The sequence below is a fragment of the Aquarana catesbeiana genome, linkage group LG01, assembly GCF_042186555.1.
Source record: "Aquarana catesbeiana isolate 2022-GZ linkage group LG01, ASM4218655v1, whole genome shotgun sequence".
In the NCBI taxonomy this organism is placed as follows: Eukaryota; Metazoa; Chordata; class Amphibia; order Anura; family Ranidae; genus Aquarana; species Aquarana catesbeiana.
The window spans coordinates 934,105,081-934,118,107 of NC_133324.1; the positions used below are offsets into that span (position 1 = coordinate 934,105,081).

Below are 13,027 nucleotides of genomic sequence, written 5' to 3' on the forward strand. Positions count from 1 at the left end.
CCTACCTGAGTATTGTTGCTGATCATGTCCATCCCTTTATGACTACAGTGTCCCCATCTTCTGATTGCTCCTTCCAGCAGGATAATGCACCATGTCACAAAGCTCCAATCATCTCACCACTGGACAATGAGGTCACTGTACTCCAATGGCCTCCACACTCACCAGATCTCACCACACTCACCAGATCTCACCACTGGACAATGAGGTCACTGTACTCCAATGGCCTCCACACTCACCAGATCTCATCATATAGAGCATCTTTGGGATGTGGTGGAACGGGAGATTGGCATCATGGATGTGCAGCCGACAAATCTGCAGCAACTGCGTGATGCCATCATGTCATTATTGGTTTTGGGTTCAGCTGTGATTGAAGCCTGTTGGGCCATTACTCCATCTTGGCCGGCTCGGTGCTACAGCCTACCTCACGAATGGATTGCTTCTTTTGTATTGATTTATACCTTCACGCTACACTTCTATGTATTTTACTGTCCCTCCTTTGCGGATGGTTTTTACTTTATGTGACAAATAAACTTTGTTATATTTTATACCTTTGTAATACTCTTTCACACTCCCCTAACCTGCTTATAAAGTCCACTTTGGGGTAATTTCCTTTCTATCATGTCAATATGGACCAAAATCTGAGGAACATTTCCAATATCTTGTTGAATCTATTCCACAAAGAATGAAGGCAGTTCTGAAGGCAAAAGTGGGTCCAACCCAGTACTAGCAAGGTGTACCCAATAAAGTTGCCGGTGAGTGTACGTTTTATGGGTTTTATCGCCTTTATTGAAACATGGGAAGGGTATATTGCCCAAAGGAGCTCCATAAATAGGTGAAAATGCCGGAAAACAACTATATTTTCCATACAAACAAAAATCAGAAATTTCAAATATTCCCCCCCGAAAAGTCTGCCTTTTGTTGGCCTATCTATAGCAGGTCTATGACTGAAAGTCCCGGCATGGACCAAAATCTCTGAGGAACGTTTCCAACAACTTGTTGAATATATTCCACGAAGAATGAAGGCGGTTCTAAAGGAAAAGTGGAGTCCAAACCGGTACTAGCAAGGTGTACCTAATAAAGTGGCTGGTGAGTGTAGGTTTTATGGGTTTTATCACCTTTATTGAAACATGAGAAGGGTATATTGCCCAAAGAAGCTCCATAAATAGGTGAAAATGTTGGAAAACGATATTTTCCATACAAAAAAAAAAAAAAAAAATCTGAAATTTCAAATATGCCCCCCCGAAAAGTCTGCCTTTTGTTGGCCCGTCTATAGCAGGTCTACGACAAAGTCCCGGCATGGACCAAAATTTCTGAGGAATGTTTCCAACATCTTGATGACTATATTCCACAAAGAATGAAGGCAGTTCTGAAGGCAAAAGGGGGTCCAACCCAGTGCTAGTAAGGTGTACCCAATAAAGTGGCAGGTGAGTGTACGTTTTATGGGTTTTATCACCTTTATTGAAACATGGGAAGGGTATATTGCCCAAAGGAGCTCCATAAATAGGTGAAAATGTCGGAAAACTATATTTTCCATACAAACAAAAATCAGAAATTTCAAACATTCTCCACCAAAAAGTCTGTCTTTTGTTGGCCCGTCTATAGCAGGTCTACAAATGAAAGTCCCGGCATGGACCAAAATCTCTGAGGAACATTTCCAACATCTTGTTGAATATATTCCACAAAGAATGAAGGCAGTTCTGAAGACAAAAGGGGGTCCAACCCGGTACTAGCAAGGTGTACCTAATAAAGTGGTCGGTGAGTGTACGTTTTATGGGTTTTATCACCTTTATTGAAACATGGGAAGGGTATATTGCACAAAGGAGCTCCATAAATAGGTGAAAATGCCGGAAAACTATATTTTCCATACAAACAAAAATCAGAAATTTTAAACATTCTCCACCAAAAAGTCTGTCTATAGCAGGTCTACGAATGAAAGTCCCGGCATGGACCAAAATCTCTGAGGAATGTTTCCAACATCTTGTTGAATATATTCCACGAAGAATGAAGGTAGTTCTGAAGGCAAAAGGGGGTCCAGCCCAGTACTGGCCAGTGAGTGTACATTTTATGGGTTTTTTTCACCTTTATTGAAACATGAGAAGGGTATATTGCCCAAAGAAGCTCTATAAATAGGTGAAAATGTCAGAAAACGATATTTTCCATACAAAAAAAAAAAATCTGAAATTTCAAATATTCCCCCCCCGAAAAGTCTGCCTTTTGTTGGCCCGTCTATAGCAGGTCTACGACTGAAAGTCCCAGCATGGGGCGGCCATAAGCCGATGGCTTTGTGCTCCTGACTGTGTCACTTCCCGGCGATGCCGCGGCGGGTCATTCCTTAAACTAAATAAGCTCTTTCTTTGTCTGATCTCCCCCTGGCCTTGTAAGGCCAAAGACTTCATTAACTGATCACTGCTGTCAATTAGCTGTAAATCCCCTCCCAGTGAGAGCCTATTAGGGCGAGATGATCTGAAAACAAGTGCGATCACCCCCAAGTGGTCTGCCCAGAACTGCTATTAATTAAACGGGACCCCTCCGCCGCGGCTGCCCGCTGTGTGCCAGCAAAACACGCAGGAGAGGCCTTGGCCCCCCCCCCCCCCCAACACTGGCAATGGGAAGAGAAGGGGGTCAGGGCGATTTAACCGGGAGGGTCAAGCCCCCCTCCCGGAATTTAAACTTGTCCTGCTAAAGAGATAATATTTGTAGTGATTAACTAAAAATCTAGTTAACCTTTTGCCACTAATTATTTGTATTCCCACGGAATCCGCGTCCAACGGCACTGACCTCTGCGCTTAGAAGAAGTCTTTGATTACTGGTGTGTTTAATGTCTTCGCTCCTGATCATTGAGGGGGGGGGGACTTTGTCATGGCTCCACACCCCCACTCATCCAGGCAGGAGAAGAAAGGATTCATTGGAATTAAGGAGAATCTTCTACGATGAATGCACTAGAAGACTAGAGCTACACGGACAATTTTTTTGTATCTCGGTCATGCCTCCAAAATCATTAATGGTGGCAAATGATCATTAAACAGATGGAAAGCATGGCTACCTATGGAGCAGCAATTAACCACATAACCCCCCCCTCACCCCAGGCCAATTCTGATGCTTCACACATACATGTAAAAAAAATCTGCATTTTTTTTGCTAGACTATTACTTAGAATCCCCAAACATTATTTATTTTTGAAAGCAGAGATCTTGGAGAATAAAATGGTGATTGTTGCATGGTATTTGCATTTTTACAATGCAAATTTTTAGGAGAAAATACACTTTAACCAGTTTGACTGCAGGACAATTTTTTAATTTTTTTTTCCCCACATACATGTAAAAATATCTAAATTTTTGGCAATAAAAACTAAAACTAATAATAATAATAGAAAAAAAGAACATTATTAGTATTATTATACAGAATTTATATAGCGCCAACAGTTTACGTAGCGCTATGTAACAGTATATATTTTATATACTTTATATATTTTCTGAATGCAAAGGCCCCGTAGAATAAAAAAGGTGATCGTTACAAATTTTTGTCACATGATTTTCGTGCAACCGTTTATTAAAACGCATATTTTCAGGAAAAAAATATAAAAAAAATGAAGTTTAGTGCAAAAAAAAAAAAAAAACACACAATATAATACCTATTGTTGGCTAAAATATAAAAAAAATTAGGTTGCATCGAGTAAAAGATACCAAACATTTCCATGTCTTAAAATTGCTTGCACCCGCGATATCGTCAAAAATGATGGTTTCCAAAAAATCTCCATAGGTGGTGCTTTAAAAGCCTTTATAGCACATAAGTTTAACCACTTCAGCCCCCGAAGGATTTACCCCCTTAATGACCAGGCCATTTTTGGTGATACGGCACTGCGTCGCTTTAACTGACAACTGCGCAGTAGTGTGACATTGCACACAAACAAAATTGACATCCTTTTTTTTCCCCCCACAAATAGAGATTTATTTTGGTGGTATTTGATCACCTCTGCGGTTTTTATTTTTTGTGCTATAAACAAAATAAGACGACAATTTTGAAAGAAAAAAAAAACTATTTTTTTTCCTTTTTGCTATAATAAATAATAAAAAAAAAAAACTTTAAAAACAAATTTCTTCATCACTTTAGGCCAATATGTATTCTTCTACATATTTTTGGTAAAACTGGCAGGGAAGGGGTTAACACTAGGGGGGCGATCAAGGGATTAGGTGTTCCTTGGGAGGTGTTTCTAACTGTGGGTTGAAGGGGACTGACTGGAGGAGGAGAGAGATCGCTGTTCCCGATCACTAGGAACAGCAGATCTCTCTGTACTTCCCCGTCAGAATGGGGATCTGTTTTGTTTACATTGACAGATCTCCGTTCTGGCTCTCTGTGGAGCGATTGCGGGTGGCCGGTGGACATTGCGGGTGCGCGCCTGCTATTGCTCTTAAAGCGTTCGACGTACACCTACGGCGATTCACGCAGCCGAGCCAACCTGCCAAAATATAATGACGGTGGCTGGTCGGGAAGCGGTTAAAGTTAACTACGAGCTCTTGTGCTACAATTATTGTTCTCACTATGATGGTCGCAGCAATATGTCACTGGGCTTGTGTTTGCGTTTGCACAGGTGTGCGGGGGGGGGGGGGGGGTTACAGCAATTGTTTTATATTATTTTATTATAATTTTATTTATTTTTTTAACTTTTTTTCTTTTTTTTTTTTTTTTTAATTTTTTACTTGATTGCAATCACAACCCTATTGGACAGGTGACAGGTACTCTTTATGGAGACATTAGGGGTCTAATGTCCCCCCCTGCCCTTCATACCATCTAACTGAGCACAGATGGGCTTGGTTAGAGGTGTCCCCTGGCTGTACTGTGCTATGACTAAGCACTGTTAAGTGTGAAACGCGTCAACTCGTTTGTCCCATTTTTTGCTGTGGCTTGTATCTGTTGGACTTTTTTCAAATAAAGGCTCATGTTGCTATATGCTTAGCTGGCATCTGGTATTCCAGTTCCGAGGAGAGTTCTATATCCACATTTCCACCTGGAGCGGTGATCCCCTTCCCTTCCCCTGGCTGTACTTACCAGGAAATGGTGCATCTAAATTCGGAAGGGACATCACTTCTGTTTTTTTTTGTTTACCTGCGAGATCAAGGTATGGACTTGCCTTGTTCTCACAGTGATCTCCCTCCTTCAGCTGGCAGATGCGTTTCCGGGCTCTGGTAAGAGTGGGGGAGCCCGGGAATCATGGGGGGCCCGCGGAAAAGGGGGGGGGCACCGTGCTGCCGGCTTTATGAAAGTGATCGTCAGCTATGCCGCATCACTTTCACTTTGAAGCCGGCTAAACAAAACCAACACAGGCTGATGGCTGCTACTACATGTGATTAAAGGTTCGCTCTATGGACATATGTAGTACGTCCAAAGAGTCGAAGTGGTTGAATTTTATTGAACACAAAACACAATATAAATACCCAACATTTTAATAAAATATAAATGATGTTACATGAGTAAATAGATACCAAACATGTCACACATTAAAACTGTGTACGCCCATGGAATGGCTACAAACTATGGAACATTAAAATCTCCATAGCCGACTCTTTAAATTCCTTTACAGGTTTCCAGTTTATAGATACTCAGAAGGTCTGGTCCTAAAATGATTGCTCTCACTTCGATGTTTACAGTGATACCTCACATGTTGGGTGCGATCACCGTTTGTATATGTGTGCAGGACTTACATATACGGCTGAGCATGGGGGGAGGACGAGAACGCTTACATTTTTTTTTTTTTTTTCATTTAAAACATTTTCTTTTTATTACGCAGTCCCTTTATTTTTTTGAACCAACTTTATTGCTATCACAAGGAAAGAACAACATCCCTTGTGATAATTGTTCTAGGAGTCAAAATTTGGGGGTATGTGCTAGGAGTGGTGATTCAGGGGGGGTGGTTTGTTTTGGGAGGGGGATGGGAGAAGAGGATTTGTGGTAAGAGGGTCAATTTTGGAGGGGGGGTGCTAGAAAAGGTGATATGGAAGGGGGGGGGGGGATTAGTGCTAGGAGGGGGATTTGGAGTAGGCGGAGAGAGAATGTGTACTCAGAGGGGACATTTGAGGGGTAAAGTATTTATGCGAGGAGGGGTGATTTTTTTGGGGGGGGGTGCATATGTGCTGGGGGGGATTTGGGGGATGGGGTGGCAGAGATTTGTGCTGGGAAGAGGGTTATAGGCGGGGGGGGGGGGTGGATTTGTACTGAGAGGAGGGGGAATTTATGCGTTGGGGGTATTGATGCAGATTAGTGCCCTTGTTACTTCCATCACAGAGGGGAGGTGGATACAGATCTACCTTTCCTCCCCTCAGAGCACAAGTGCACCAAGCGGCGGTGGTACTGGGCTCCCCATTGCATAGGAGAGCCTGGTAAAGGCAGCAGACATTGTGGGGGGGGGCTTCTGAGCCCTGTAGAAGGGATTGAGTGGTTATATCACTTCTACATAGACGCCCATGGCCAGCTGAAAATGTTGTTACCAGGATGATGCCTTCAGGTCTTCATCCCGGTATAACTACTTCAGCCCAAGGACGTATGGGTATGTCCTAAGGGTTGAAGTGCTTAATCTTACATAATTGCAGACTGATCAAGGCTTTATGCTCCTCTTAGCTGCAGGTTAAGAACACAGTTGAAAAGTTGAGTTGGCCAATTTTTTTTTTGAACATTTACGTTTTCAAGACATTCCTTCAATTTTCTAGTGGTTAGTAGGATCAAATGGAAGTTCGCTTTTGACTAAAGTGACAAGGATCATTGAACGAGCAGGATGGAAAATTTTTCTCCATTGAACACAATTGAACACAATTGCAATCGTGCATGGTTTTCATTTGGGGAAAAAAAAACAAAAAAAAAAAAAAAACATACAGATTGTAACAAAACCTATTTAACATGTCTAGAGATATAGCAGGTCTGGGTGCAATTTTAAGGGTTTTCCATTGAGATTAGTTAAATCCTATGAATGAGGATGAATGTCTTGATGAATGATTTTTCTGAATTTCTGTAAGAAGAAAATTCTACTAGTGTATGGTCAGCTTTGGGAATACATATTTGGACTTTTTAGATTCCAAATAAATCATCATCTTCAATACATAATGTCCACCTGGTTTGGTGAAAATGATCACCCAGTGTTCCTTCAGCGTTCCTTCAACTGTGGCTGGTTGACCCCCATATTAGTATCCCCATAGATCTCAATCCAGCCTCACTTGGCAGAACCAGCTACACTACCCTACAGATCTTTTCAGCTGTCTGGTAAAGGTGGCCTTCTTCCCCCTGACCACCAACGTAAGGAGCAGTGTTCCCACTTACCACTAATGTAAGGGATATTCTTCCCACTGACCACCAACATAAGGAGCATTCTTCTCACTGATCACCAACGTAAGGAGCAGTGTTCCCACTGATCACCAATGTAAGGAGCATTCTTCTCACTGATCACCAATGTAAGGGACATTCTTCCCACTGATCACCAGTGTAAGGAACATTCTTCCCACTGATCACCAATGTAAGGAACATTCTTCCCACTGATCACCAATGTAAGGAACATTCTTCCCACTGATCACCAATGTAAGGAACATTCTTCCCACTGATCACCAATGTAAGGAACATTCTTCTCACTGATCACCAATGTAAGGGACATTCTTCCCACTGATCACCAATGTAAGGAACATTCTTCTCACTGATCACCAATGTAAGGAGCATTCTTCCCATTGATCACCAATGTAAGGAACATTCTTCTCACTGACCGCCAATGTAAGGAACATTCTTCTAACTGACCGCCAATGTAAGGAACATTCTTCCCACTGACCGCCAATGTAAGGAACATTCTTCCCACTGATCACCAATGTAAGGAACATTCTTCCCACTGACCGCCAATGTAAGGAACATTCTTCCCACTGACCGTCAATGTAAGGAACATTCTTCTAACTGACCGCCAATGTAAGGAACATTCTTCCCACTGACCGCCAATGTAAGGAACATTCTTCCCACTGATCACCAATGTAAGGGACATTCTTCCCACTGATCACCAATGTAAGGAACATTCTTCCCACTGATCACCAATGTAAGGAACATTCTTCCATCTGACCACCAATGTAAGGAACATTCTTCCCACTGATCACCAATGTAAGGAACATTCTTCCCACTGATCACCAATGTAAGGAACATTCTTCCCACTGACCACCAATGTAATGAACATTCTTCCCACTGACCACCAATGTAAGGAACATTCTTCCCACTGACCACCAATGTAAGGAACATTCTTCCCACTGACCACCAATGTAAGGAACATTCTTCCCACTGACCACCAATGTAAGGAACATTCTTCCCACTGACCACTAGGTGGCCTGGGTTCCAGCACTGGGTCCCTAAAGAGGATTGCTGCCCCCATGCCGCTGCACATCTTCTAGTTCCTTTATGTCTTTCACTTCTATGAGCGTTCTTCCCCGCATTACTAAAGCTAGCCATACATGGATTGAAACGGTTCAGCAGGGACCATCCGCGCGTCCTTTTACATTCACCTCTGACCCATCACATTAAAGCGCCATTAAAACCAAAACCAAAAATATAATATGTTGCAGCTTACCAATTATTAGATGTGGCGGCTGCATTTGTTTTTTTTCCTCTGTTTTCACCTGGTGATCTGTCCAGTAACACACCTTCTGTATTAGAGCGCCCCCCACTCTGGATGAAGCAGCACAGAGGGCACATTTGGACAGCAGCATTGCCGGTCTCGGGGAAGGGGAAGTGTTAGATGGAATAGTATATTTAGATCTAACTAAAGTCTCACACTTTATGATCAGTTACAGCAAACAGTTCTTTTCCAGTTGGGATGAAAGGGTTTCACATAAATAAATAAAAGCTGATCATTGTAAGTGTCCCTGTCAATGGTAAACGGTTTGTCTCAACATTTGCCAGGATCACCAGGTGAAAATAAAGGAAAGAAAGCTTAAAAAAGAAAACTAATGCAGCCATCATATCCAAGAATTGGAAAGCTGCAATATAATAAATGTTGGCTTTTGGGTTTAACACCGCTTTAAATCTGGGGTATCATTTTCAGTAGGGTTGCACTGATACCGATACTAGTATTGGTGCCAATACCGAGTATTTGCCCGAGTACTTGTATTCAGGCAAATGCTCCAATGCTTCATCCGATACCTGGACAGTCAGGGACGAATGGTGCGGCGCTGGGGGGGGGGGGGGTTGGAGTTCTAATCACCGTTCTCCCTGTATAGATTTGAATACAGCAGCTGGCAGCCGCTTCTCCTCCCCCTCCCCTCGCGACTTTCAGCTGCTTTATTGTAATCTATACAGGGAGATCAGTGATTTTAACTCCCCCCAGCGCCACACCGATCATCCCTGACTGTCCCCCATATCCTCCGCCAGTCCCCCTCCATGCTCCTTGTTCCCCCCTTTGTGCTCCTCCAGCCCCCTCTGTCTTCGATCTGTCAGGATGGAGAGCGGAGGAAGGAGCCGGTAAATATGTCATTTACGGGCTCCTTCCTTTTCTGAATGCACAGAGTCAGCGACCACTGACTCTGTCCATTCATAACGGTCACTGAGCATCGTAAACGGTGTTTACGATGCTTCAGTTTATGAATGGAGAGGAGAATGTCTCCTCTCTATTCATCTTCAGTGCAGATGAGGCTGCAGAGAAAGGGACTGGGGATATCTCACCAAAGGGCTACAAAAAAATAAATAATTATAAAAAAGAATTGTAATAAATAAATAATAAAAAGGTTAAATTGTAAAAATAATAAAAAATAAAATAAAAAAAAAAAAACACACACTGACATCATCCACTCTCCCCTCCCCTCCTAAAAAAAAAGAAAGCATTATTAAAAAAAAAAAAAAAAAAATTAAAATAAAAAACTACTGACACAGTCCACGCGTCATCAGTGCTGCAAATTAGTGCCACTGTCACATGACATTAAAAAAAAAAAGTATCAGTAATCGATATCGGCGAGTATTTGAAAAAAATGTATCAGTACTTAAAAAAGTGGTATTGGTGCAACCCTAATTTTCAGTTAAATATACAGAACAGCTGATCAGTTTTTTGCTTGGTCACAGCTGGGTGTAAGGACAGGAAGTGACGAGAAATCTCCCCTACAGGGGCACAGACAGACAATGGACCTGAACCTCTTCTGTTGTATGCCCCCCATCTCTGACTTCTCAGACACATGATCTGAGGTTCTTTTACAACCAGGTCGGCCTGTCACCGGAGGTGTGCGGACCGGTTCACCGGCTTACTGGTGTAGCACCCTCTAGTGTGTGCTACTAGAGGTGTAGTATAGGAACATTTAACTCTGACTCATGTTGTAAACTAGTGAGTCTTAATTGGGTCAGGGTTACTGGATTTCAGGGCTGGATGACTCATCCTGGCAGCTCTCCGGTGCCTCCCCCTAGTATCTGTAAGGTTGGAGAACCTTCTAGAACTGGAGGGTGGGGGTTAGGAGGAGCTGCCATTAATGTTTATGAAGCCCCAGCCAATCTCCAGCAGTGGGCTTCTAAGCTTCTAAGTGCAGTAATAAAACGCTATAATGGCAAGGAAGGGTTAAAAACACTTACAAGATGGATGTGAAAGGCAAGCATGTCAATAGGTCCATATTTCAGGGCTGGATGACTCTTCCTGGCAGCTCTCTGGTGCCTCTCCCTAGTATCTGGAAGGTTGGAGAACCTTCTAGAACTGGGGGGCGGGGGTTAGGAGGAGCTGCCATTAATGTTTATGGAGCCCCAGCCAATCTCCAGCAGTGGGCTGGCAAAGCAGAGAAGAAGGAGCTTCTAAGTGCAGTAATAAAATGCTTTAATGGTAAGGAAGGGTTAAAACCACTTACAAGATGGACGTGATAGGCAAGCATGTCAATAGGTCCATAGCGTCCAGCGGGATGCCTCCTGGCAGTATAGACAGCTGCAGGTGGAAATTCCAGCTGACCAGCGGTGGGAAGCACTGTGTCTCTGATCCAGGAAGGAAAGCCGGCTTGTCAGTGCCAGCGTAGAATACAGGCAACCGGAGGTGACGTTAGAGTGGGTGGGGCGCATTTCAGAGCATGCCCAGTCGTTCCTTCTTCAAACTGATCTGGATCTCTGGATGGCAGGGCACTAGGACGACCCCATAAATAGACATGGGCCATGCCAGCAGCGGAGTCGGGTGGAAGATGGAGATGGAGTGCCGAAAGCAAAAGTAAACCTATCCATTAACAGTTTCAAAAAACAGTTACATTTCCGGCATGAGCCAGAAATGTAACACTTTCATTGGTTGTGCTCTCAACCAAACTGTCAAACCATCCAATGGCTGGTGTCGTAACTGATCACATGTGCAGCATCATGGCAGTTGTAGATTAAACAGAGGCCAAGATGGCAGCTTCTTTGGCCGAACACGAAAAGAGGGTTTACTTCCACTTGAAGAGAGGCGGTCGGTGGCCCTTGAGAAAACCCCTGCCAGGGGAGGGGTGGTACTTCGAGCCGGGTGCTCAGGAAGGCTCGCCTGACACGGGAGGCAGTGAAAGGACCCATTCCGGAGAGGCAGCAGGAAGGAGCAAGGGGAGGAAGCGAGTAGATCAGCATGGAGCAGGGACAGACAAGGGGAGAGGCCTCCATCTGCAGCAGGCCTCTCTTGAAGACCACATAGTGCCAAGTCTTCATCTAAACCTGCCCTGTGGAGGTCTCCATGTGTGTGTGCCAGTTGGGCAGGACTGGGAGAACGATCAGCCAGGCGTGGCTGGTGGCAACCAGGTGGGCTAGCATTTTTCTGCAATCAAGTGGAGCTGGGATCAGTGGACAAATCAGGAAGCAGAAGGAGGAATGTCCTGCTGCTTGCTCACTGCACTACTTTGTCAAGGGACTGAGAGTTCCTGCCTGTTAGTTCCCCAAAAGTGAGCAGCAGGAGCTGTGCTGTAAACCATTTTTTTTTCAAGTGGAAGAAAAAGTGGAATTTTTGTAAATAGGGAGGAAGTGTCCCTTTGTTCATAGCTTGGACATTTTTCAAGTAGGGCATCCTATAATTTCCCAGCCCATCCAAGTTATCGCCCCTCTAATAAAACATCAAAGACAAGCCAAGGACTATTTTTTTGCGTTGGAGCGTGTGAAGGAAATGCTATGCGTCTGGCTGTGCAGCAGTGGGGGACCCGGGACACTAGCGACTCCTACAAGGGTAGTGCTACATTTGTATGGGTTGCTGGCAAGGTAATAAAGATTCTCATCTAGTGGGAGGTGAGAGTTATTCCGATGGAGCTGGTGGGCTGTTTGACAACGTATTTTTAGCTGCGTTTAAACGAAAAACTCCTACAATCCTGTATAATGAGGATTATAAGGAGGACCACCAACCACAACAAGTGGACTAGAACTTCCAGAAGCAGATTAAATGACGGCACGTGTGATCCCTGACTGCAGGCCTTGGCGGTCAGATGCACCGCATTGCGTTGTACATGCATTTTGGCCCATGCACTTTCCCCTTTCCATTTATTTAACCACTTAAGCTCCGGAATGATTTACCCCTTAATGACCAGGCCATTTTTTGCTATACGGCACTGCGTCACTTTAACTGACAATTGCGCGGACGTGCGGCGTTGTACCCAAACAAAATCTGTCCTTTTTTTTTCCCCACAAATAGAGCTTTCTTTTGGTGGTATTTGATCACCTCTGCGGTTTTTAATTATTTGTGCTATAAACAAAGAAAGACCAACAATTTAAAAAAAAAAAAAGCAATATTTTTTACTTTTTGCCATAATAAATATCAAATTTTTTTTTTACTTAAAAAGCAATATTTTTTACTTTTTGCTATAATATCCCAAAAATTTTTTTGAAAAAAAAGAAAAAGCAATATTTTTTACTATAATAAATATCCCAAAATTTTTTGGGGAAATTTTTTTTCAGTTTAGGCCAATATGTATTCTTCTACATATCTTTTGGTAAAAAAAAATAAATAAAAAAAAAAAAATTGCAATAAGCGTATATTAATTGGTTTGTGCAAAAGTTATAGCATCTACAAAATAGGGGATAGATTTATGACATTTTTATTGTAATTTTTTTTTTTTTT

The 13,027-nt window shown here is 43.0% G+C and overlaps 1 protein-coding gene across 1 annotated transcript in view; it reads right to left on the reverse strand.

Moving 5' to 3' along the window:
- SFXN5 (sideroflexin 5) overlaps positions 1–13,027 on the reverse strand; it is a 367,837-nt gene that overhangs the window by 214,320 nt on the left and 140,490 nt on the right. The gene's annotated exons all lie outside the window — the stretch shown is intronic.